This window comes from Sphaerodactylus townsendi, linkage group LG01 (assembly GCF_021028975.2).
Source record: "Sphaerodactylus townsendi isolate TG3544 linkage group LG01, MPM_Stown_v2.3, whole genome shotgun sequence".
Taxonomy (NCBI): Eukaryota; Metazoa; Chordata; class Lepidosauria; order Squamata; family Sphaerodactylidae; genus Sphaerodactylus; species Sphaerodactylus townsendi.
The window spans coordinates 112,029,410-112,055,371 of NC_059425.1; the positions used below are offsets into that span (position 1 = coordinate 112,029,410).

General features: G+C 41.5%; 1 protein-coding gene across 18 annotated transcripts in view; it reads left to right on the plus strand.

The window, feature by feature from the left end:
- Positions 1–25,962, plus strand: part of PTPRK (protein tyrosine phosphatase receptor type K) — a 482,195-nt gene that overhangs the window by 186,610 nt on the left and 269,623 nt on the right. The window lies entirely within an intron of this gene.

The window sequence follows — 25,962 nt, forward strand, 5'->3', positions numbered from 1 at the left end:
AATGAGCACAGCTGATTTTGTGTAGCCACATCAGTTTCATTCTTCCCCTCCCATTTTAGGACCTGTCATCCAAGAAGGCTGTGCCTGGAACTTCCTTCTCCCTTATCTGGTCAACTTACTCTGTTATGTGCTACTCATGGTAGTGGTTTCTGAAGGACTGGGGATCAAAGTACGTGTTACACAAATGAATGTAATGACCGCTTGATAGTTTTTTGAGTTTCCTAGGGATAGGAAACGTGCATCATTTGTTAGGAGGGGATGGTTCTTAGTACTTTTCCTATCCACTTTTGTCTCTCCTCAGCAAGATTTCCTTCTGCAAAATGCTTTAGCTGTATAACTGAATGTCTTCGCTTCTTATTTTGTTGCTTACCATGTGGTTTGTTTTAACATCTAGCGATTATATTTATACTGCTGTGTATAAGTGTAGGAAACAGACTGTGGAGAGGCATAAAATGATATATTTATCGACAAAGCTTTGGTTTGTGCCCAATATTATTTTATTAATATTATTTAAAAATGCAACTGTACAGAAGAACATTACCTTTGGCATCCCTTGTAATTTAATGATTTGATTAAGAGGATGTTAAAAGGAATCCTGCGAGAAAATGAAAGATCTTCTAGTTTTCTGTGTCAAATGAGAAGTAGGCCCTAAGTGTATATTTACATAAGTTTTCTATTATAGTGAAATATACCAACCCTTAAATACTACATAATGTACTACTGGAAGTTATATAATCTTGTACAATCTCATGAGGGAACAGAGCCTTTCTGTGTGACTTGTTTTCCTTTTTCTCTTAACAATGTGACTTTTTTGTATCCTTTTGTGAGCACTTCCTTTAAGAGCATGAGGTCAACACAGCTGCTTAAAAAGTACTGATTGGGTGAGGGGTGTTGTTGTTTCTTTAAAATGCTTCTTTTAATGTTGTGTTACACTACAGAACACAGTATGAATGTTGCCTTTGTTACAGCTGCAGTTCTTTGTGACAGCACTCCAGTTCACCAACTTTGCGGATTGTGTATTAGCCTGTAGAGAGTTTAGCAAACACTAGAGGAATGCATTTCAGGCAGGATTGACAGCTGTGGGTTTGCTTTTAAGAGCTAAATTGTGAAATGAAACATTATTCACAACCATAACACGTTCCATATTACAAAGGATTTTAGTGCAAGGGAAACTTGCACACTTCCATGCTTGCTTTCTCAGCTACATCTGCAAGAGCTACATAGCTAAGCCAGACTTGTATGATAATCATCTGTGTTTTTGATATTTTACATATGTGATACCAAGGTTATAATGTCATTTAACTTAAATAATAGAATGTTTAATTTGCAGTTGGTACGTAGGTGCCAGGAAAAGTTGAGGGAAGAATGTTTTGCTTGTAAATAATTTACCTCAAAACTGACACATGTGAATTGCTTGTAATTGTCTGGCAGTGCTTGCTGTCATCATTGTCACTTAATAGACAGTGAACCTGCTGCGAAAGATTGAAGTAAGTTCTAGGAATTTGTTGCTCCACTTGAGTGTAACTGAGCTTGGAACGCCAGTCTTGGTGTGAGATGGCAGCCAGTGAGGAGTTGAAGGAAGAGCAGCCGAGCTTGATTTTATCTTGGTTGACTTTTAGCTCAATGTATTTTCAGCATTAGAGAGTGTGTGAAGAGATCCCATTGTTTCAAAGCAGATCCCATTGTTTCAAAGCATATTTTACTCAGTCAGTTTTATTTAGATTTTGTTATTGTTCATACATTTACATGGAAGCTCTTCCATCAGTGCAACATAAGAACTGTCTTGCATTTAGACCAATGGTTTATCTAGACCAGTGATGGTGAACCTATGGCACGGGTGCCAGAGGTGGCACTTGGAGCCCTCTCTGTGGGCACGCGCACACAGAGTTCATCATGTGGGGGGTGGAAAATCACACCCCCCCCCAGACACACATCTAGGCTGGCCTGGGCCACTGAGCACGATGTGCGCGCACCGCGGTAAGCAGGGAGGACTTGGCTGGCAGGCCTGGTGCCTGTGCTCCGGGTGGCTGCTGTCCAAGGGGGGGGGGTGGCGCAGAGGAGGCAGAAATGCTAGAGAGGCACAGAGCAGTGCACGCGGGACTTGCTGGAGGTCAGAGCAGGCTGGCCCCTGCTCGAGCAGGTGGGGCGGAGGAAGAGGGAGCAAACCTTTTTTTGTAAACTAAAACCACAGCATTCAAGTTACATTGCCGGTTTGGTACTTTGCGATAAATAAGTGGGGTTTGGGTTGCAATTTGGGCACTCGGTCTCAAAAAGGTTCGCCATCACTGATCTAGACCAGAATTTTGATCCACACAGTGGCCAACTAGAAATCCTGCAAGCAGAGCACAGAAGCCAGAGTTGCTTTTTGTTGCTCTCCAGTCACTGGTATTCAGATGGTTACTTCCAGTGGTGGGATTCAAATAATTTAACAACCAGTTCTGGTGGTGGGATTCAAATAATTTAACATCTGGTTGTTTACAAGCACCATTTTAATAACTGATTCTGCTGAAGTGGTGTGAACCTGCTGAATCCCACCACTGGACTTACTTCCTTTGACAACAAAAATGAAATCCACATAATAATTTCATTAAAACCAACACAGACACAGATTGTGTAAGCTTTTGAACTCACCAGAACTGTTAATGAGGCTGGTTGTTACAAAAATTAATGAGTAAAAGGGTAGATGAAAGATTTTTCTGGCAATAATATTAAGACAAAACAGAAGTCTAGAGGCTCCTAAAAAACTTAACAACATTTATTTCCACATGCGCTTTTGTGAGTTGGATATTGTGTGAAATAGTTCTGCTGTCACCTTTCTCCAAATCCTCTTGGTCTCTCCTGATATTTAATTTATGTAAAATAGGGTGTGAGTCAACAAGTTACCCTGCAGGATATCAGATCATCAATGCTGTGAGGCTCAGCAGCAGTCATTCAGCATCAGTTGGTCAAATGGGAGCAGAATAACTGAAGCATGGTGCCCCCCACTCTTAGTCGTCAGCCTCTCTAGAAGGGTACTATCGCTAATGTTGCTGAAAGCCACTGAGTGTTCCAGTCGAATCAGCAGAGATACACCCCCCTTTCATTCCATTGGTGAATGTCATAAATTAGGGCAACCGAGCCATTCTCAACCCAAAGTCAGGAGAAAAAGCCTTACAAACTTGTCTCCTGCAAATTAATAGGGAAGAAACTATTCAAGACTTATTTGTGAGGGCCAACTATAGTTTGGATGTCATCAGTGAAGATGTGTCTCCAATACTATATCTTTAGACCAGGTGTAGTTTCCAGAGAGTTTTCAAAGGCTATCACAATAGTCCACTGTAGAAGTCACCAAGAGCATAAATAACTGTGACCACTCATGTAAGGGCAAGATTGCCATTAGTAGACCAGCCAAAGTGCTTAAAAACATTTTCAGAAAATGTCACCAACTAGATATCCAAATGCAGATGTGAATGAAATATCATTCTCATGCTATCAACTTGCACCATTAGTGGTGATACAATGAGCTTAACACTCAACCCATGGTCAGTTGCATTCCCAGCCAATAGTACTCCATCTTGTCTGGGTTATGCTTTGGCTTCTTCAAACTCATCCAATTTTTGTCAGAATATTAGTTTAGAAACATACAGTGTTTCTCTAGATTCAGAATGAAAAATACTATATTTACTTGAGTATAAGACGATTTTACCACAAAAAACTGGGAAAACTTATTGACTCGAGTATAAGTCTAGGGTGGGAAATGCAGCAGCTATGGTAAATTTCAAAAATAAAAATAGATACCAATAAAATTACATTAATTGAGGCATCAGTAGGTTAAATGTTTTTGAATATTTATTTCAAAGAAAAACAGTAAACTAGCTCTGTAAGTGGAAAAGAGAGTCAACAAAAACAATAAGTACAAAAACCTTAGCTCAATCAGCAACCAAACTAAAACACAAGAGTTAAAATCCTTCAAAACTGAATTCCTCCTGATAATCTGTATGTCCAAATGTAACCCAACTTAGGAACATTATCAGAAATGGAAACATTATCAGAAATGGAAAAGGAGTTCAAGTCTTTGACAGTGTGATCTCACCTTGTGACCCTTAACATTCACCAGACTTACAACAAAAGAAACTTTTGGGCAAGGTAATTGAGCGAGCGGTGGCGGCTCAGCTCCAGCGATTCCTGGATGACACAAACGTACTGGATCCCTTCCAGTCTGGCTTCCGCGCTGGTCATGGGACCGAGACGGTGCTGGTCACTGTTGTGGACGACCTCCGACTACACTTGGACAGAGGCGGTTCGGCGCTGTTGGTGTTGTTGCTAGATCTCACCGCGAGCTGCTCGATATGGTAGGATCACTTCTACCTTTGGTCCACCGGGCCTTCGCTGGTAATCGGGGTCCTAGATTCAGCGCTTAAATTGGCTGAGCTCGTTCCTCCGAGATCGGGGACAGCAGGTGTCATCGGGGGGGTGAGATCTCCGCGTCAGCCGCTTCCCATTATGTGTGGGGTGCCGCAAGGAGCGATACTCTCCCCGATGCTTTTTAATATCTACATGCACCCCCTGGAGAGTCTAGTTCGGAGTTTTGGGCTGCGTGTGTCATCAATACGCTGATGACACCCAGCCTCTTGTTCACAATGGAGGGCAGCCTGACCTCGCCCCCTGGATGCTCTCCAGCTGCTGTCTTGATGCTGTGGCTGGTTGGTTGGAGTGCAAGTCGGCTGAAGTTGGAATCCCACTAAGACGGGAGGTCCTGTGGCTGGGCCGGGAGGTCCGTGGCCTTTGGCTCGTTTCTGTTTTACCCTTCTTGGCGCAGACGTTAAAATTAATCTCTTTGTCCGCCAAGAGCCTGGGGGGTGACTCTGGATCCATTCCTTTATCATTGGTGGTCCAGGGTCACCCAGACAGCCCAGGGCAGCTTTTTACCATTCATGCGGCAGGCAACGGCAACTGGCCCTCGTGATTCTCCCATTCTGATTCTGGCCACTGTGATCCATGCCACGTCACCTCTAGATTAGACTACTGTAACTCTCGGGCCCTACGCGGGCTTACCTTTGGCCATGATCCTGAAACTGAAACTCGTGACAGAATGCGGCAGCCAGACTCCTTTCCGGAGCAACAGCAAGGGACCGATTACCCGTCCTATACCAACTGCACTGGCTGCCGCATCGAGCACCGGGTCATGTTTTAAAGTTTTGGTTTTGACCTTTAAAGCCATTCGCATGGGCTCCTTGGCCCTTGCATATCTAAGAGACCGCCTTCTCCCTATATCGCCTTCTTCTAGGCCCCTCCTCGCTCATCTGGAGGCAGACCTACTGGTGATCCTCCTTGGCCCCATGCATCCGGCTGGCCTCTACATGGGCCAGGGTTTTTTAATGGCTTCTTGGCCCCCTACCTGGTGGAACAGGCTTCCAGGTGAGATCAGGGCCCTGCGGGATTTACAAAGTTTCCGCAGGGCCTGTAAAACGGACCTGTTCCGCCAGGCATTTGGCCAGCCGGGATGATAACAACTGCAACAAAAAGCAAACATCTTGCCTCCCGTGGGTCCATAAAAGGGGTTCATAAAAGCCATCTTTAGTCTAATATTTTATGTATTTTAATTAATTTATATATATGATGTTTTAACCTTTTATTTTGTTGGAAACCGCCCTGAGCCTTTGGGGAGGGCAGTATACAAATACAATCAATCAATCAATCAATCAATCAATAAATAAATCTGTTTTCTGTTTCATAAACAATAGTGTGCAGTATAACAATGAAATATGGCAAACCAATACAGAAACAATAATCAACATATAATAGTTCTGGCTTGCTATGCAAAACAGTCTAGCAGGGTCTCAGGCCTTTACAGTTCTCGCTAGTTGTGTCCTGTGGCACTGTTGATGGACTTGCAGCTTTGCTGTTCTTTGCTGAACCCTCTCTCCTTATTGTCAAGCCTTCAAGGGTAGCCCTGTACTATGCAAAAACAGTTCATAACAACTGAATTCTGTGAAATTGACTGGCTCCAGCTACAGGCCTCTTAACAATTCTGAGGAAAATAAAATTTATATAGCACCCATTATAACATTTTATAACAGGAAACCAAAATACAGACTAATAGTCAATTAATATAAACACAATATCCCCTTCTCAACAATCAATACAAACATTCTCATACCTGAAATATGCAAATACAGTTCATAACAACTGAACTCTGTGAAGTTGTCTGGCTCCAGGCCTCTTAACTGAACTCTGTGAAGTTGACTGGCTACAGGTCTCTTAACAATTCTGAAATGGAGCCTTTTCTTCCTTATATGGAAAATCTGAGGTCTTTAGCTCTCCGTAATGGACCCTGGGTTACACAAACAGAGCTTCAACTATAGCACATACAGTTGTATATAAATACCATATATACTTGAGTATAAGACCCGAATATAAGCTGAGGGGGGCTTTTTCATCATAAAAATGTGCTGAAAAAGTCAACTTATACACGAGTATATACGGTAGATAGATATCTTCATACACTCAATCGGCAGCTGCCCCTGTCTACAAGCTTTATAGAGATGTGAAACAGCAAGGGAGAAAAGATGGACCTTAAAATAGCACAGAGGCCAATGGGCATAGAGTGGACCACCAATGCTACTCTATGGATCTGCTCTCTAGAAAGGATCAACCTCAGTCAGTGTAATTCAAAGCTACTGAGAAGATTAGGAGAATTAATAGATACATTCCCTTACCCACCTCCTTGCTTGCATCGTAGTCGAGAGTGATCAAAGCAGTTCCAAAATCAGGTGCAAAGCCATTTTGAAAATAATGCAGATTCAGGTATCTGTAATGAACCATGTGCTCACAACATTTTGCCCAAATTTGGGGGTGCAAGCAGCTGATTGATATTTCTTAGCTTTTATGTCAACTGTGAGTTTCTTAGGAATGGTTTACTGCCATCTCCTTCAAGACTGTAGAGATCACCATATCCATCAAACAGGCACTTCCTACTCTCAATTAACCACTCTTCCTCTGGCAGCTTTTGATAGGGCAGGAATTTAGCTAGGCTAATTGATGACTTCAGCTTACAGGATTGTAGTAAGGATCACAATAAAATATATGTGAAGCTGCAATGACACAAACTCTCTGACAATAACCTCAATTAACAACAACAATAACCTATTTTTATCTCTCCTATCTTTAGAGTTTCCTCTGTCCCCCTTCCTATAGCCTCTGCCTAGGAAAACTGTGGCTAAATTTTGTGGCGGCAGACATTAGGTCTTGTCCATTTGCATGATAGGGAACTCTAAAGGTTTCATGGAGTGGCACATCACTTTCTCCTATATCCACACTATTTTATTTTTTCCTCCCCCAGCAACCTCTGTATCTTCTTCCAATTTCCTGCCTCATTCTCTCTTTCTCAGATATATACCAAACCACCTTTTATCTGTCTCCCATCTTCAGCAGTATGTATTATATATTCACATCATTCATACCTCAGCTTCTTCAACAGTGGGGACCAAAGCAGCTTACATTATTCTTCTCTCCTTTTTATTCACAAAAACCATGTGAGGTAGGTTAGATTGAAAATATCTGATCATTTAATAATCTCCCTATGAATTTCCATAGCAAACCAGCGATTTAAACCTGGGTATCTTAGGCCCTTTCCACACATGCGCGGAATTGAGCCTCCACTGGCATAATTTATGCCGGTGGAGACTCGGGGACCGTTCGCACGCTAGCGTGTGAGTGGCCCTGACTTTCCCTGCAGCCTCTCGGTGGTCCCCCTCCACTCACCACCTTGTACAGCGTCCCTCTGGAGAACTGCAGGGACCCGCCCATGCTGCCCTGCAACCTCCAGAGGTCGGAGGGCAGCGTGGGCAGGTCTCTGCAGCCCTCCAGAGGGACGCTGCACAAGAAGGTGAGTGGAGCCTACGGGGAAAGCAGCATTTTCCCGGCGGTGCAGTTTGCACCGTGCCGGCAGGAACATGCTGTTTTTCGAAAACCTTGCTCATTGAGCGAGGTTTTCAGGGGCGACTTCATGCCGCCTGGGGAAAGCCAGGACAGCACTGCTGCGCAACAGCAATGTGACCTGTGCAAACGGTCTCCTAGGGACTGCATTTTTGGGTCTTAGAGTCTACTCTGAAGCTCAAAGTACTACATCACATTGGTTTTCATAAGTTGACTGCAGCAAGCAGCCAGGCCAAGTTAAGTTATGCAAGTTGCGTGGTATCTAGTCACCCATAAATTGCTTCCATGCCTGGGGCAGCCAACCTCCAGGTGAACCTGAAAATCTCCCAGAATTATGATTGAACTCCTGATGATACAATTCTGTCTTCTCTGGAGAAAATGGCTGCTTTGGAGGGTGAACTGTATAGCATAAAATTTGGCTGAAGCTCCTGCCCTCCTCAGATTCCATCACAAAATCTCCATGAATTTTCCACCTAAGGGCGGACAACCCTATCCAAGCTTGGTCCCAGTGTGTCCTTCTTCAAAGCCCAAAATAGACTGGAAAGGACCCTGCATGGACTTCTTCCACCACTCAACAGAGTCACTGAAAAATCTGATGTGGGTCCTATTTATGGGTATTAGTAGCACACTATGACAGGTCTTTATACTGTTAATGCTTTCCCCTCCCAGGTTTTGGCAGATTATTATCTTTTCTGGCAAGATTTGATGATTCAGGTAATAACTCATAATTTGGGAATCGCTATTGTATTACTAGTCATTCTTGTAGCACATGCAAATATTGCCTTGATGAAAAAGAATTTTGTAATTGAACTTAAATTCATGATGTTATTTATACTTCGTGGATGGGAATTTAGTCATATTAACTTGTGATAAATTTGTGTGTTCAGTGATTTAACCAGCTGCACAGACATCTCTTTTTTTCTTTTCCTTTTGTTCATATGCAGTTATGGCTTTTATACTCATAATCAAGGTCAGTTACTGATTACACATAATTTTTGTGTGACCACTTCAATCCAGTTTGTGATGATTTTGTAATTAAATACTTAAGAGAACTTAGTTCTGTTATAACTCTTAAGTTAGATATTCCCAAATGTTTTGAGCTGCAGAGCACTTTTCAAGAGAGAAATTTGTCATGGAGCACTATCATCACCCATATGTTAAAGGTGCATATTTGCATTCTTGGGTGTTTTTCTGTAACTGTATTTTTCAAGTTGTTAGTCTTTTATTATGCGTGCGTGCGTGCGTGCGTGCGTCTGTCTGTCTGTCTGTCTGTCTGTCTCAAAGCACAATATATTTTAAAATTCTAAACAGCTTAAATTTTATTTTTTTCCATTGAAAGTCATTGAAAATTGGAACGTTAAATATTATTTTCTCAAAACATCAATTTTGCATATAAATGTCTTTGGTGTGAGGGCAACAATATTTTCACCTAGCATCTACAAAGGTACTGAACCAAATGGCAACAATATTGACTATAGAAGGTATTTTTAAGCATTTGGCCATGTTAAGCATACTTATACAGTTCATGGCCGCACAAATGCACAATTTTAAGATGTTGTCACATTTATTCCAATCTCTTTACGGAGAATGTGGAGAGGCTTTGTTGAGCACCAAGTGCTCTTTGGAGCACTGTTGGGGAACTGCTACTCTAAGTCATGCTGCAAAATGGAAACATGTATCAAAACCATTCGTAATTTGTTTTTTATGGAGTTATATACTGCCTTTGATAGCTGACATGTCTGGTTTAGTTACTTTGTATAGTCAGCACTTGTTTGTGTGATTATACATACTGCTTCTGGGGCTGCATACAGAAAAAAAGTTGGGCAGAGAAAACAGAAAATATGGCATAGATGGCATAGAATATACTAATAATTGCTTCTTGTGGACAGCATTTAAATACTTCTTTCAACAGAACACTTGAAAGGATGTGATTATGTTAAATGGTAGCAAGAAAACTATTTGTATTGCAACTGAGGATGTCCAAAGAAGGATTGCACATTTGCTTGGATGTTTGGCATACAGAATGAAACAGAAACTTTTATTTGCACAGTTCACTAGATTATTTGCTGTTGGATTGTGCTTGCTCTTTTTAGTATGTATATAACATATTTGAAAGCAATCATGTCAATCTCTTATCCATATGAAGCTTATTATAGCTTGCATTCATTTTATTTAGTGACCTTTAAAAGGGACTTCCAATTTTAAGATATTGTTATACTATAAACCCTAATGATTCAAAGAAAATCTGCAATGAAAATGGTCTGTTCTGTACTTGGAATATACAAATCAAGTGATTGCCAACAATGGAAACTGAAACCTTTATAGGTAGTTAATGTGACATTGCTTTAGTGACCTCAAAAACCAAATGTGGTACCAGTTTTAACGAGTTTTTGGAAATGGTGCTTTTGTATTGTGAAGACTCATTGGGTTCCTTTTCTGTTTTCATTAAGATTTGATGGGACATCTGCGCATTGTTTTCCATGCAAGGAAGATGTTAGATTTTCCTGAGAATGTATTTTACCGAATAGTATCAAAACACCAAAAACCCTAGTCTTCCCTGCTCTTCTGAAAACTCCCCAGATTTCAAGTTAATTGGACAAAGAGTTCAAATTTCAAAAACCATCAAATATGGTGTTCACGTTGTTCTCTTAACATAGAGACAAAAGTGCAGAAATGGCTGCCAGTTTTCTGGAGTGGCATTGGTTTTTTTTTTTAAAATAACAATTAGCAATTCTGAGTAAAAGTCGTCCTTCCAGAGTGGACAAAGAGGTTCAATTTTATAGACCTTGAAAGGAGACTAGACAGATACACGGAGGATAGGCCTATGGCCTTTAGATATGCTGATAAACGGACCTACTTTGTTTGGGAATATCCATTATCCCAGGCTGATTAGGTGTTTATACCTAGGGACACTTGCCTTTCAGTTTGTCCAGTTATAATATATTTGATCTTGCTGCCCATTTCTCAGAATCAGTTGGATATAAGGGTGAGTTCAACAGTTGAATACCCTTACATGACTTAGTACACTGAATGCAGTGGTCTTGGAACTGGCCACTACTTGTCAGCTGGTGTTCACCTAGGATGTAGACATAGAGCATGTGACAGTATTGAACAGAGAAAGTATCTTATTCATATGCTCAGGTTGCACACTTATGCATCATCACACTTGCTTCTGTACTATGAAACCGAGACAACATGAGATCCATTATAATCTTTTTCTGCTTGTCCTTGAAGAATATTGTCAAGGGATTTATGAAGCCATTATGGCATGACAGGAGTTGTCTGGCCCATTAAATATCTTTAGGATTGTCCCTAACTGTGTAACTAATTAGCCTGCTGCTCAGATGTGAACAGCCTCTGGGTTTCTCCACCGGTGTCCTCGTTTATTTGATTAGACCTTACAGGCCAACTAATTACCTGCAGCTGTGCCTTGAGATCAAACAGTCTTAACAGGTCAGGCACAAGCTGAGCTGGTTACTATTCCATTCGAGAAGTCACATTTAGCTATAATCTCACCAGATACACGTGGAGCACACTTGCCTATTTCACTGATGCTTATTTTAATTTTAAAAGCATAGATGTGTTTAGTCAGTGAGTCCAAAAAGAAAAGCCAGGGCATCTTAATCGGAGATCATGATTGCACTTCTGTAGCTTTGTGGAAGTCACTTCTCCACACTATTTAAGTGTGTATGAATTAGGGATGAGTTCTTGGATATATCTGATCTGAAAATATACCTGAAAACACCTTAATGGAATTTTTAAGGCAAATTTCAGATCAGGGTACACAATACAGAACCAGTGCCATGATCCTACATATTCCTGGGAATATTTGGGAATATCCTGGGACAGCATTTTAAAGTAGCAAACATAGTGTTTGTATCTATTTGTTTGCTTTTTGCAGTTTTCTGGGCAACAGTTGGGAAGGGGAGGGAGATAGCTCACTCAAGCAAATGGGATCTTGAAAAGTGTGTGGTTCTGTTGGATTTGTTCTGCCACATTGCTCTGGGTTCCGCTTGGCTTCTATGGTTCTGTTGATTCTGTTTCCTCTGGGAGGCTTTTGTCTAGTGATTGCCTTCTCTTGTTTGGCTATCCTTTGCCCTGGAGAAAGCATTAATGTTTTTTTCATTATAGGAGAACAATGGAGGATGGCTAAACCTTGTTTAGGGGCCCAAAGAATTGGACCTCATGGCCCATTCACTTGAAGTGTGGTTATTCATTAGTGGACAGGCAGCACTAGTTGTGCTGCAGTTCTGATGTCATTTGGTTGAAGAAAAAAACTGTTCCTCCATGTCCCCAGAAACATCCCCCCCCCAAAGAATTGCCTTAAATAATGTCAGAACCACCCCTGCCCCCAAGCCAAAACCCGAATTCTACTACTGAATTGGTATTGGAGACTCAAGTAATCTGGAATGCCAATAATTATGAAATCCAGATCTGAAAAATACTAATTTCCCACCCCCACTACCAGTGCACAATCCCAGTATGCAATAAAGCTCTGAGTGTTCAGTGGAGTAAATGGAGTTAACAAGGATTGCTAATTGCTTCTGGAATACAAATGTTTGGTCAGACCTCATGAGTTACATTCAAATTCAAAAGAGATGACAATGACTTGACCAATGTATTGAAAGCTGATCTTTTTTGGCTTTTAAAATTAGCAGTAATGTTGAAATTGGCAATGTTGAAACCCTCCTAACTCTCAAAATATGGCAAACGGCTTTTGCATTTCTGTGGTCTCATAGATGGAGTAGAAAAATAAATTAGAATTTGCTACAGTTTGGGTAGATTTTGCCTTAAATAGAAAAAAAAAGTCCTTTTGCCTTTCAAGAATAACCATGTTTCCTCATTTAGATAATTATACCAGGACTGAGCACCCCAGCAGCTGTTCTGAGCAGTGGCATGCCCAGATCATTTTGCTTAGCATGTGGGCACTGATGTAAATCCTGAAGGGTGTGGCAACACAGGTGGAGTTTACCTTCCTTTCATATACATTGTCTTCTCCCATTTTGTGTGGCAGCACACTTTTTCACAGGTAGATACGGCAGGATTTTGGCATTTATGCTTATCCCAGAATTACATTCTTTGTTGTATCCTTTCAGATCATTTTTACAGGAAGAAGACCAAGAAATCCTCCTTAATAATATATTTTTAATTTTTAATTTATAGAATTCATATCTTGCCTTTCCACCATCACGAGTAGGGTTGTCAGTTGTGGGTTGCGAAATAACTGGACAGTATGGATGTGGAACCTGAGGAGGGTGGTGTTTGGGGGTATACTGTTATAGTCCACCTTCCAAAGCGACTATTTTCTTCAGGTGAACTTATCTCTGTCGCCTGGAGTCAGTTGTAACAGAATATGGAGGTTGGCAACCTACTTTCGAGGGCCACTGAGGTTGTTAATGATTTAACATATACATGATACAATTATATTTGAAAACTATTAAAATGAACCCCATATCATTAAACAATTAAAAACAAAAACATCTATCAACCATAAAAACACTGATTAGGAAGGTGGGATCATTAAGAAAATGCCAAATGAACCAAAAATGGTCTTTATCTGCTAGTGGAATGGTAACAGAAGGGGTCTAGTAAATCTCCCTGAGGAGGGAATTACAAAGCTTTGGTGCTATGACTGAGAAGGCTCACTCCTGGATTGTCACTTACCTAATCCCAGAAGCCCAGGGCACTTGAAGAAGAATCTCCAAAGATGACTATCAGCCACATCCAAATTGGGGGGAGGAAATCCACCCGTGGGAACAGCATGTGTCCATGCTGGCAGATTTTCCCCTCCCTTGTGTCCCAGACCCCCTGCTGCCACCATGGCCAGGGGATGAGCCAGTGTTAAACAGCTTCTTCACAGCCATTTGCTGCCTTATGCCAGCATCTGGGTTTCACACGTAAGCCACCAAAAAGTGACATAAGTCTGTTGAGGCCCATGGGGGCTTCTTGGTGGTGAAGAGGCTTTTTTTGCTTTGCGAGTCTCCCCGTGCTGCTGAGAAGCCTCTGTGGAAGTGGCAGGTTAGCACTGCAACAGCACTGTGACCTGCCGTCAAGCTTGGCTGGGTTGGGCAAATTCTTAAGTGATAATAGCTTTTCAAGTTATAGCAATGTAGATTTTATTTCGGTTTTCTTAAAATCAATTTGACAGCAATTAGTTATGAAGACTCTGGAGGATGAACCAGAGCCCAAAAACTTTGAGGTCTTCATCTGAGGCCTTATCAGGAATTTCCAGTTATTGTTATGCTCCTTCTGTTTTATTTTGAATTATTAACTAAGCAAACTTAGGATTCTTTAAAATATATACCTTGCCACTTCTGTCATTGTATTAAGGAGCAGATGTCCTAAGGAGTATATATTAAGAAAAAAGGAGTTTTAAAGCAAACAAATAATATTGCCTTTGGGAAATGTGTTGTCATAATACAAATGCTTGCTGGTAGTGAATATTGTTGCTTGGGTTAAAGGTACATTAGAAACATATATTTCATACAGACATTACAGTGACTTTCTAAACAATTATTGATTTTTAAAAAAATTCATATAACTAAAATACATGAAATAAAACATTTATAAATGGAGTGGATACATGTTTAGTGTAGGCAAGTAACACAGAGACTCAAATCTTAGCAGTAAAAAATTGTAACTCCTGAATATTACAGTGACTTGTAAATGTACATCCTTGTTTGACATTTCCTGTAAGTTTTTATGTCTTCATTGGGTCACAACACATGGCTAGTGATTCTCTCTATGTGGTGAAGGGGGCATGGTAAAAAAGTAACATGTAATAAGGGTGCTTCAGGTATGGGCTTTGTTAACATCCGTGACATGGAAAAATGTACAGTTTGGGCCAGCATGCATATTAGCCAATGTTTTGACAATCTATTAAGATGTTATCTTCTGGGTTGGAAGACAGCTTCAGCGTCTTCTTGCTCATGGGATCCTTCAAGGAGTATCTGCTCTCATTCCCTGGCTAAGCAATGTATTTTGTGTTTCATCCTATTTGAAAGCAGTTTTGTTAGTGAATGGGGATATGAGGCTTGAATCTAGCTGTTGGTGAACAAATAACAATTTCTTTAAGCAGAACTTGTCTCCCTAACACTTCTAACATGTCTACCGCATACCATGTAGCTGTGGACAAGTCTACATAGGAACCACCAAACGTAGCGCTCGGACACGAATCAAAGAACACGAAAGGCACTGCAGACTATTTCAACCAGAGAAATCAGCAATAGCAGAACACATAATAAACCAACCTGAACACAGAATATTATTTGAAAACACAGAAATTCTGGACCATTCTGACAACCACTACATCAGACTACGCAGAGAAGCCATTGAAATCCATAAGCACATGGACAATTTCAACAGAAAGGAAGAAACCATGAAAATGAACAGAATTTGGCTGCCAGTTGAGTCAAGACAGTGACAGGATGATTATGGACAATCAAAGGGAACAAAGGCCAGACTACTTCTATTCAGATGCCCTCACCTATTGACCTTGCTATATCCATTGTTACTCACATGCTACACTTCATTGTTACTCACTTGCCAGGCCACTCCTATTCAGATGCCCTCGCCTATTGGCCTTTACTCACAGGTATATATACTTCACTTGCTTTCCTTTCCTGCTATCAGATCCTCTGAAGATGCCAGCCACAGATGCAGGTGAAACATCAGGAGAGAATGCTGCTAGAACACGGCCATACAGCCCAGAAACCACACAGCACCCCAGTGATTCCGGCCATGAAAGCCTTTGACAATACTTCTAACATGTTTTATTTTGCTAATTCAGTGACTTGCATTTAACCCAGGTTTCACACGCTTCCTGCTTGCCTGTGCGAACTATGGCAAGCAGGAAGCATTCTGTTCCCTGCCCTTGGGAAACAAAGTGATTCCTGTGTGAAACCACCCCCAACCTGTTGCCGGGCTCCCAGCAATTCTGGATGGCCCATGCACCTGCTGCGCGAATGGCAACACAGGTTCATTTAACCTGTTGGTGTTGCCTGTGCGGAAAGGACCATAATTTGAGGAGGTAGGAGACTTCAGCAACAGCCATTTTCTTTCAGGGGACTTGTCTCTGTAGCCTGGAGATCAATTACAATCCTAAAGGATCTCTAGGCGTCACCTGGTGGCTGGCAGCCATAATGTTATGTAAAAAATAACAGCTCATCCTAATTCAGATAAGTTGCCACTGTATCTGACCTATGCACAGTTAGCTACATGAGCCAGATTTGCCAACTTATTTATTTATTTATTTATTTGTTTCACTTTTATACCGCCCTCCCCCAGGGGGCTCCTGAATATTACAGTGACTTGTAAATGTCCTTTTCGATAATGCAGTTCAATTTTCCAAAAAGTAATGTGGTATACTCCAGTAACCAAATTGCAGCCACTTTGGAATGGCTTTTCTGAACAGCCTGAAAACATTTATACAGCGATTTTGTCTTGTGTAAGCAGCTGAGATCACCTTAGCAATAATTCAACACAAAAACAATGGATGGCCATTTTATGGGCATCTTGCTGCAAAGGCCACTTACACTATCTAGAGGTGCAGTTGCAGAATTGCAACTCTTGCTGCCTGATTATATACATAACCTGCATTCAAAAATATGGCAGATGTCATGTTATGAATAAACACTAGAGCAAAGAATGGGCATATAAGTCTAGCCTTCATCTTTAATGAAGCAGATAGCAAAACCAGAAGTTGTATAGTCCTTCTCCTCATTACTTCAAATATTCAGTATGCACAGTCAAGTGCTAAATCACATAGTCCTTTTCCCCATCCCATCACTTTAACTATTCAGTATGCACAATCAGTTGCTAAATATACAAGTAATGCGAAGCGTATCTATGAACAGGCAAGTGTTTTTGTTATATTACTTATGAGCCCGCTTGGTTATGAACTAAAAAAAAGCACTTTGAAAAATTAGACTATTGCAGGGTGCTGTACATGAGGTAGCCTTGAAGAACATTTGGAAGTTCCGTACAGAATACTGCAACAGTGGGTTGTGGGGACCACATCACTCCAGCCTTTTCTACCTACACTAACTGCCATCCTGCTTCCAGGACCAATTAAAAGTCCAGCTATTGATCTTCAAAGCCTTTTACAGCTTTGCCCCAACATATTTTAAGGATTGCTTTCTGTGGTTATCTCTGGGGCCCTTCTTTGGGTGCTTCCACCATCTGAGGCTAGATGAGTGGACACTTGAGAAAGGCCTTCTCATTTCTGATACCAAAATTATAGAATTTCCTCCTCAGGGAAATGCATCTGGCTTTTTCTTGTCTTCAAGCTGCCAATAAAGACTTACCTGTTTCATCAGCCATCATTCTCTTATTGAGTGTCCTTTGTGTATATGATATTTTAACTGTCTATATGTTTTGTCATACTCCAGTGACATACGGCCCACGGAGACATCTGGGGACAATTGATCCTACCATCCCATATAGGTAGCCATATGGGGGATGGGGGCACTCCATTTGGGGGTCCATAACTTTGGACTCCCTAAACCAAACTTCACCAAACCTGGCTGATATCATCAGGAGTGTCACCTGATGATACCCTGAAATTTTGGTGCCGCTAGCCTAAAAACTGCACCCCCTGGTGGCCAACAAATTAAAAACCCTAAAATATTTTTTAAAATACACCTCACTCGCATATAAGTTGAGGGGGGCTTTTTCAGCACAAAAAATGTGCTGAAAATTTCAGCTTATATGCGAGTATATACAGTATGTTCATAATTGTGAAGAGAGGACCTGAGAATTTAGGTGCTCAGTTGACTCAGTCCCAAGTCAGAATTTTTCTATGAAACTGCGAGGTTGCAGATATGGAAAAGGAAGAAGGAGGCCTAAAGGCTGAGAAGGTCCCCCTGTGGTTAAACTGGACAGATTCAGTTACTGGAATGCTCTCTGATAAGGCAAGAATAAGAGGCTAAGAAATCTGTGATTAAAGTAGCCAAAATCCCATAAGAGTCTCTTGTCCATGAATGTCTGATAAATTGGGGAACAACTTGTGCAAATTAATAGCCCTTGATGGATCTTCCTTCATGAATCTGTGTAACCTCCTTTTAAAAGTCATCTATACTTATTGCTACATTTACTGGCACTAAATTCCACACTTTAGAACTAGGGGTGGGCATTTGGCAACATTTAACTGAAAAAAACTCAGCAAAATATATTATTGGTATTTTTTATCCACCCAACCCCCAAATTGGACCCATTAGACCTGAATTACCTGGCCAGGTAGAAATTCAGCAACAGGGTATGGTGTAACATCAAATTCGTGGGCAGTCTCCACATACATCATCTATGCTGTGTGGCATGGACCATTGCTGTGTTCAGATTTGTGAGCTAGGGCATGTTCTCTAATGTGATAGTGACTTTGAGTTGACCTGGTGCAAAAAATCGTTCTTTGGTTGTAGTGGGGGAGGGTGGCTGCCCATAGGGAGTGGAGTGCAAAGCTCAGATTTTGCCCCGGGTTCCATTTTCCCCAGCTACACCTGTGTTATACTCTGTATTTTAACTGCTTGTTTTAATGTTTTTTTATTGTTCGCTGTCTTGGGGACCATATGCTAAGTGGAAAGATAGGATTAAAATGTTTTAAACAAAGAAAAAGAAAGCTTACTGACGTTGCCTTGAGATGGTGTCGTAGGTAGAAGTCAAAACATTAACAACTGTTCAGCTCACAGAATATTTATAAACTTAAGTTTTGATAAGACAAATGTAGACAAAAGCACAAAGAATGTGACTTTTTTACAAAGATATTGTCCACTTCTGACCCTTTTCTGCTTAATATATATATAGATTAACTTTCAGGGAGTTCATCTCTAAACTGTATGTAGAATTTTGCTGTATGTGCAGTAATTAATTGGTTCCTTCAAACTGGCAAATGCTTGTGTTAATTAAATTTTGCAAGTTGAGGAAATTGTACTGTCAGTTTATTTATTGGTGTATGAAATCCATCTGACATTGCTTAATAATTCCCTTTGTATTTTCATTTTTTCCCTTGTAACTACTTGGATACAAACAGAAGTAATTGTAGACACGGCTGTTGTGTTTGATTAAAGATGGGAGATTGCCAACAAAGTTTCACATTCCCTAAACCACAATACTAGCTTTATTTTTGAGATATAGTCTGAATAGATTTGCTAGAAGGGAACTAATCTCATGTTGCAAACTCTGCTAATAATAGTGTAATTTTTATTTAATAATCTGCTCCTTCAATTGGCAAAGTAGAAGCAGATTTAGAAATAAGAACTTGTATCTCATGTGTATTGCAGTGAATGTGAGAAATCTTGAGAAACTTATATTTCCTATACAATTTCGAAAATCTCATAAAAAGCCTTGAATCAATCCTACAAAATGAAAAGGAGGCCTTGCTATTGCTCCTGTCAAGCTTTATTATCAGGCAACTGCCTTGGTTTGAATTACAGATTGTATTTAAAAAACCAAGACCAAGAATAATTAAATTAGAGACACAAAATCTAAAAACTGGTATGCATAATTATTGCCAAAAAAGCTATCACATTTGAGAAAAAATACCAGAAAAAAGCTTGTAATAAGAAGAGACTTATATGGAATTTAGAAAAAGACACACAAATCTTTAAGCATTTCAACTTCACCTTTGATGTCTCCTTCAGAAGCTTATTACAATGTGGCCACCCAAAATAATATAAATAAAATATTAATATACAAGAAAAATTAATTCTTGACAAGAAATTAATGGAAAAAGGAAAAATTTTCAATGGATGATATATTTCCAAACTGCTTCAAGACTAAAGAGAAATTTACAAATAATAGGTGGTGTCCTGAGAGAAATGTCAGAATTTGAAAAAGAAACTGATCTGCAGAAACAACATCTAATGGGGGGAGTCTATAAAATATTACTTAAATATGATTCAGAAACAACACATTACCCCCCTGTTCCCAACATGACCTTCGTTTGGGGCTTTCAGCTAGCAGCAACCCATGGTGGGCCCATTGCCCCCCTCCTCTGCTGACTCAGGGGCCGCTCTTCTTTGAGGCCCAGGTTCATCAGCTACTACTGGCCTGTGCTACCTCAACCTGATTCTAGGATTCTCTCACCATATTTTCCTTCATCATTGCCAGAGTCAGATTCAGAAGAGGACAAGCAAGACAATGTGGCCTGCATCCTAATTGCCCCATTATGGCTGTGACAGAACTGGTTCACAGAACTTCTGTCCAGAGCACAGGGCATTCCGATCCTGATCTCTGTTCAAAACGATCTCTTGGTGTGAGGCAAGACAACAGGAACCAGACTCTCTGATAGAGTGAGACACCTTCTGATGCAGGCAAGAAGGTGCTCTGCTTATGAACATATATGGTCCAGGTTTGAGAATTGGGCGTTGACACACAATCTTTGTCCATTTTTCTGCCCCCTTCCCCAGGTATTGGAGCACTTCTCGTCTCTGGCAGAGGGTGGGTGAACAGTGCCTTCAGTTAAGATTCACATGGCTGCTGTTTCTGCATTTCATGATTTGGTTTCAGGGATGACCTTATTTTCACAGAATTTGTCAAACATTTGCTGAGAGGCCTCTTTCACACTGTTTCCACTGTTACCTGTTCTTATGCCTCAGTGGCCATTTTCTCTGGTACTTACTGGCTTGATTTAGTCCCCCTTTGAACTGTTAGCTGCCTGCTCCTTTGGAAACCTGCTCAGGAAGGTGGCCTCCCCTGTCTCCATTATATCCATGAGACAAGTAGGAGAACTGCGATCTAAGGCCCTTTTTGTGTGCTACTTTGGCCCTAAGAAAGAGAGAGCGTCATCTTCACAAACAGCCACAGGGATTACTGAAATTATCAGGGTATGTTACTGGGGCCCTGGCAGGAAGCATCCTTTGCAGGTTAAGGCACATTTGATGAGAGCCAGGAGGACCCCTTTGTTTAACATCTGCAGATTAGCAGATGTTTAACATCTGCAGATGGTCCACTAGTTATGTGATCAACCTGAGGTCAAGAAAGGAGGTGGATGTCGGGAGAGCATTGTTACAGTCTGTTCCAATAGGAGTATCCACCAACCACCTGATGGTAAGTAGCTAATAAAAATTCCCACATGTGGGGCTCCATTGAGACTGCTGATGAAAACCTGGTTGCTTACTATAACTGGTCTAGGTCTTCAGTGCAGACACACATCCCTCCCCCCTACTGGATTTTTTCTTTTTTAAGGTGTGCTATCCTTGAGCTTTTGGTGGCAAGTAGGAACTGGAGGGATGGAAGGGGCGCCTCCCTAGTCACATGACTGGGTGGGTGGAAAAGAACCATCCTTAGTTCTTACTAGCAGGGCCCGGCCACGCGTTGCTGTGGCTTATTGTGGTGAAATGGGAAAGGAACAGTAGCAGCAAATCAATTGCAGAGGCCAGCAGTACGTGCTCATGCAAACACGCAGCCTGATACTGTGCGATGTCATTGATGTGTGTGCCCTCATTCCTTGGGGGGAGGGATGGAAAAGCACCCCTCCCACACATCTAGGCTGGCTGGTCATGATCCTTTACCTGGGAGTAAGTTTGGTTGGTGGCAATGGGTGTCGCTTCTGAGGAAACCCTCTGAGAGGCACGATGCAGCCATTCAAAGTATATCATGGTTGCTGTACCGAGCTTACTCCTGAGTAATGCATTCCTGGTTTTCTTAACTTAACAGCAGTATTCAGGGAATCTAGGGTGCCAGGCCCCTCCCTCCCGTCCCTTGCATGTCGCCCCTCACTCTCTTCCCTCCCTTCCCTTTCCCTCCGCTAGGGTGGGTGGGTCATATCAAGATGCTGGCCCCCCTGCCTCCCCTCCCTTGCATGCCACCCCTCACTGTCTCCCCTCTCACACTTCTCTTCCCTTGTATGCCTCCCCCTCTGTTCCTTTCCTTTCCTCTCCCTCCCTCTCTTCCCTTGCATGCCACCCCTCCCTCCCTCCCTCTCCCTCCCTTCCCTCTCCCTCATGTGTGTGTATGTGTTTCACTTCCACTGGAGTTACTGCCTATGTACTGCTCATATCTGGCCATCTGAGTGAACAGTCTAAGCTGCACGAACATTCTAAGGGTGACAGTTACACACTGGCAGCTGCATGTCCTTCACCATGGAGCGCCAGGAAAAAGGCATTTTACCTGGGCCAGGTGTGAAATTTCAGTTATGTGAACATCTAAAAACACCCTCACCTGGCTGACTATAGTGGCTGGGAATTTTCAGAGGAATTGGCCCAGCAGTTACTGAGTTATACTATCATCAACAAAAACACTGTTAGCTTTTTATATATATTGATGAGGCAGGTGCCCCCTGTTGTTGCTAGGAGCTAGAGAATTCTGCCATTTTAGCAAGCCTGAACAGGCACAGTACCCACATGTGTGTCTGCACTGAAGACCTAATTGAACATTAGTTATGGTAAGCAACCAGGTTTTCCTTTAGTATAACTTATAATCAGTGCAGATCTGTTGTATATTTATACACTTATTAACTTCTTTCTTGTATCTTACTTTGTTGTTGTTATAATGTTCTGTGAAAAATTAGTAAATTTTATTTTAAAAAGTAATGTCTAGTAAGTGATCAGTATGATAGAGCTAAGCTATATGCAGATAATTTTGTCCATAGTATATTTTTGTTTTACTAGATCCATTTATGGCATTTGTAAGGATAAGTTTAAAATGGTGTGGAAGAACAGGAGGGAGTTATTTCCTTACCAGTAATCATCTGTAGAAGAATTTTTAGTGTATGGGGTGGTGGAATGTACATGATGAAGTCATCTGTGGGTCTTCTACTTTTATTTGCCTCTCTTGCAGCTGTATCTTTGTAAGAAAGTTGGATGCAAACTACATGAAAATAAACACCACCATGTGGTTTGACCCTGAGAGCTGCTTTTAAATCCACACTTTGTACTATGCCTTGTATCAGTTGAGAATGACATGTGAGCAATTTTAATAGTTTATGTTGTGGAGTCATTGTATGGCAGATGCAGAACATTCTCTAGTAATATTTCGCCTGCATCTGTGGCTGGCATCTTCAGAGGATCTCTCTGAAGATGATCCTCTGAAGATGCCAGCCACAGATGCAGGCGAAACGTCAGGAGAGAATGTTGCTAGAACACGGCCATACAGCCTGGAAACCACACAGCACCCAAGTGATTCCGGCCGTGAAAGCCTTCGACAATACAATTTTAATAGTGCTTTTTTCCTGTGCCTGCTGGGTTGCCAACCTCCCGATGAGCCCTGAAGATATCCTGGAATTACATCTGATCCCCAGATGACAGAGATCAGTTCCCCTAGAGAAAAGACTGCTTTGGAGGCTGAACTCTATGGTATTATATCTTGCTGACATTACACCTTTCCTACCCAGGCTTCCAAATCTTCAGGAAAATCTCAAATTGTAGTTACCAACTGTTGCCAATGTTTCAACACATTACGTTAGTAAAAGCAGCCATTTTAAAATGTTTGCATTATTCTTACCCTGCAATGTACTTTGTACTTGTGACTTTGTATTTCATGTAAAAAGTGCAACATTAATGGCTGCTTTGAGGGTCACTATCCATTTTACACTGTCCTACAGGTACATGGTTGCATGCGATATATCTATTATTACAGGAATAGCATTAGTTCTAGTAGTTGTAATACTAATGCAGAGGAACTCCCTAGGAGGATTAGGGAATGGCTTGGTCAGGTAATCTTATTTTAGCTTCAAGCAAATTGGCAACTGGTTCCATACCCATAAATTGCTGCAGTAGTTCCAGGTGCAAGCATTAACTCCAAGTAGGTTTTAGTCTGCATGATTGCTAGGTGTTACTAGTATCGAGAGACTGCATCTAATTGTCTAAATAGAATAAAAGAGAAAGCAGTAGTAGGTGGGGCTCCACCAGAGGCATTGAGGTGCTATAGAATCAGTCTCAGAGTAATGTAGGAAGTCCCCCTAGTGACTAAGTGACTCTTTTGTAAACTTGTGGGGTTTTTTTTTGGTTATTAAAGTACATTTGTGTTGCCTAGGTAGCTTGCCCAGTGTTCTCCTTTGACTACCCAAATCCATTTAAATCCTTTGCCTTCAAGCAAAATAGCCTCTGGCAAAATACCAATGAATTGCTGAATTGTGGGGGGCGGGGGCAGAGAGAAGGAGGAGCAAAAGCCTGCTATAGGACTGCAGGGAAGGACTTCGCTGACTGAGGCTGGCTGAAACAAATTGAGTTAGCAGTAGATGGTTGATTGCCATCCTGATCAACTTGAAAGACTTTTCGAGATACTGCATGAAAAAGAGCAGAAAACATTCCTCGGGTTCAGGTTGGGGCCTAATGGAAGTAACAACTTGGAGATTAAGGTAATAATGTGCAGTCCTCTACCTACTTAATATTTAGTGATAGTCATGTACTTGGATAGAGAAAGGGGAAGCCTGAACTGTAATACAGTTTCACTGCCTCCTTTATTACTTCTGAACTTCCAATAATTATCATTCTATCCTCTGAAATTCCAATATATCTTTGAATTGATACTTGAGAACATAAATTGCAGCTAAGTATATGATATAGCACCCTAATTATTTCTGTTGTGTAGATCAGAGAGATGAAACCGTTGTTGCACGGACAAAATATGTTGCTGACTTTATCCACCCTCCCCAATAGGGACTGTTGGATTTAGATGCAGAGGTTTTCTACCACTGTGTAAGGCAATAAGTAGAAGATAAACGGGAAGGAGAGAAAAAAATATGGCTGTTAGTAAAGAATTGCTCTACATAGCTTTGTAGTGCAAAGATGAATTACACCTGAGTTGCTTGGATATTCTGACATAGACTAAATTTATTGTTTAACAAGAAGCCATGCATTTTTACACATCCATCCAAAGGGTTGTTTTACCACATAAGATGGCTTGTGAAATTTTTCTTGCTTTCTGTTTACATTGCCTTTGTTCATCATCTACTTTTGTCAGCACAATGATTGTTGACACAGGTTTTTGAGTGCAGGAAGAACTGAAAAACTAAGTGAAAGCCAACGATGTGCTTTTCTGTGAACCAAGATTGTCATTATTTAGTAACATATATTGTCTTATTTTGTACATTTTGTTGTGTTATTAATTAATAATAACTGGAGGCACTTTAACTCGGATAGGGAGGAGAGAGACCAGCATTATTAGTCATGTGCAAATTTTGTTCACAATAATTCTTGCTGAGAGCATGATTTGCCTATCAACTATTAAATGTATGTAACATTCCTCCCCCCCCAATACCAAGTAACATTTGACTTGGGCTGTCAGGGAATGAGAGTACCTTGCCAGGCAGGCACTTCCCCACCCCTCCCCTCCCAGGATCTCATTGGGAATGTGACCCTGGAGCTGCAGGGCTGGGCTGGCTGCAGCTTGGCTAGTGAGTGGCTCTTGGTGAGAGTGAGCTGGAACAGGGTGAGCAGGGAGATCAGGCAGACGGATGGGAAAAATAAATTGGTTTTGCTCCTGTGGCCTTCACAAGGAAGCAATTCAACATGGGATTTTGGGAAAAAAAGATCAACATTTTAGTAGTTTTTGAAAAACGCGGGATGAGAGAAATATCGCAGGACAACCCCGTTTTAGAATTGGGAACCATGTAAACTTCTTGGCCAAACCGGGATATTTCTCTTGCTCAACCCATGAGAAACCTGGGACATTTCAACGGGGTTGGGGGTTGGGATCGGTGGCAGAGATTCCCCCCCCCATCCCTTGGTTTAACCCGAACTGCTTGGAGCTGCAGTGGTTGAGCCGGGAGTCTCACGCCTAAAGGCGAGAGCTAAGCAGACCGCGGTTCCAGGAGACACATTTCTCTTGGTTGAATATTTGGACTAAACCTGCCAGGGACTAACTATCGGCAGGTGGAGTTTCCTAACGGCTATTACAGCCCATATACCACCCCACCCCATTGTTTGCATTAGAGGTTCTGAACTGGTGGTAGCAGTTCTCATCCGTGCTTAATATGATCTACCTGGTTCTCTATCGCGGGATGCCTGCAGCAGCCCGTAGAGCACTAACCATTCCGCTACATGGACACTATATACATATACCATCCATGGCCCAATTGGTGAGAGCTTCGGCATTTACATCTCATGAACT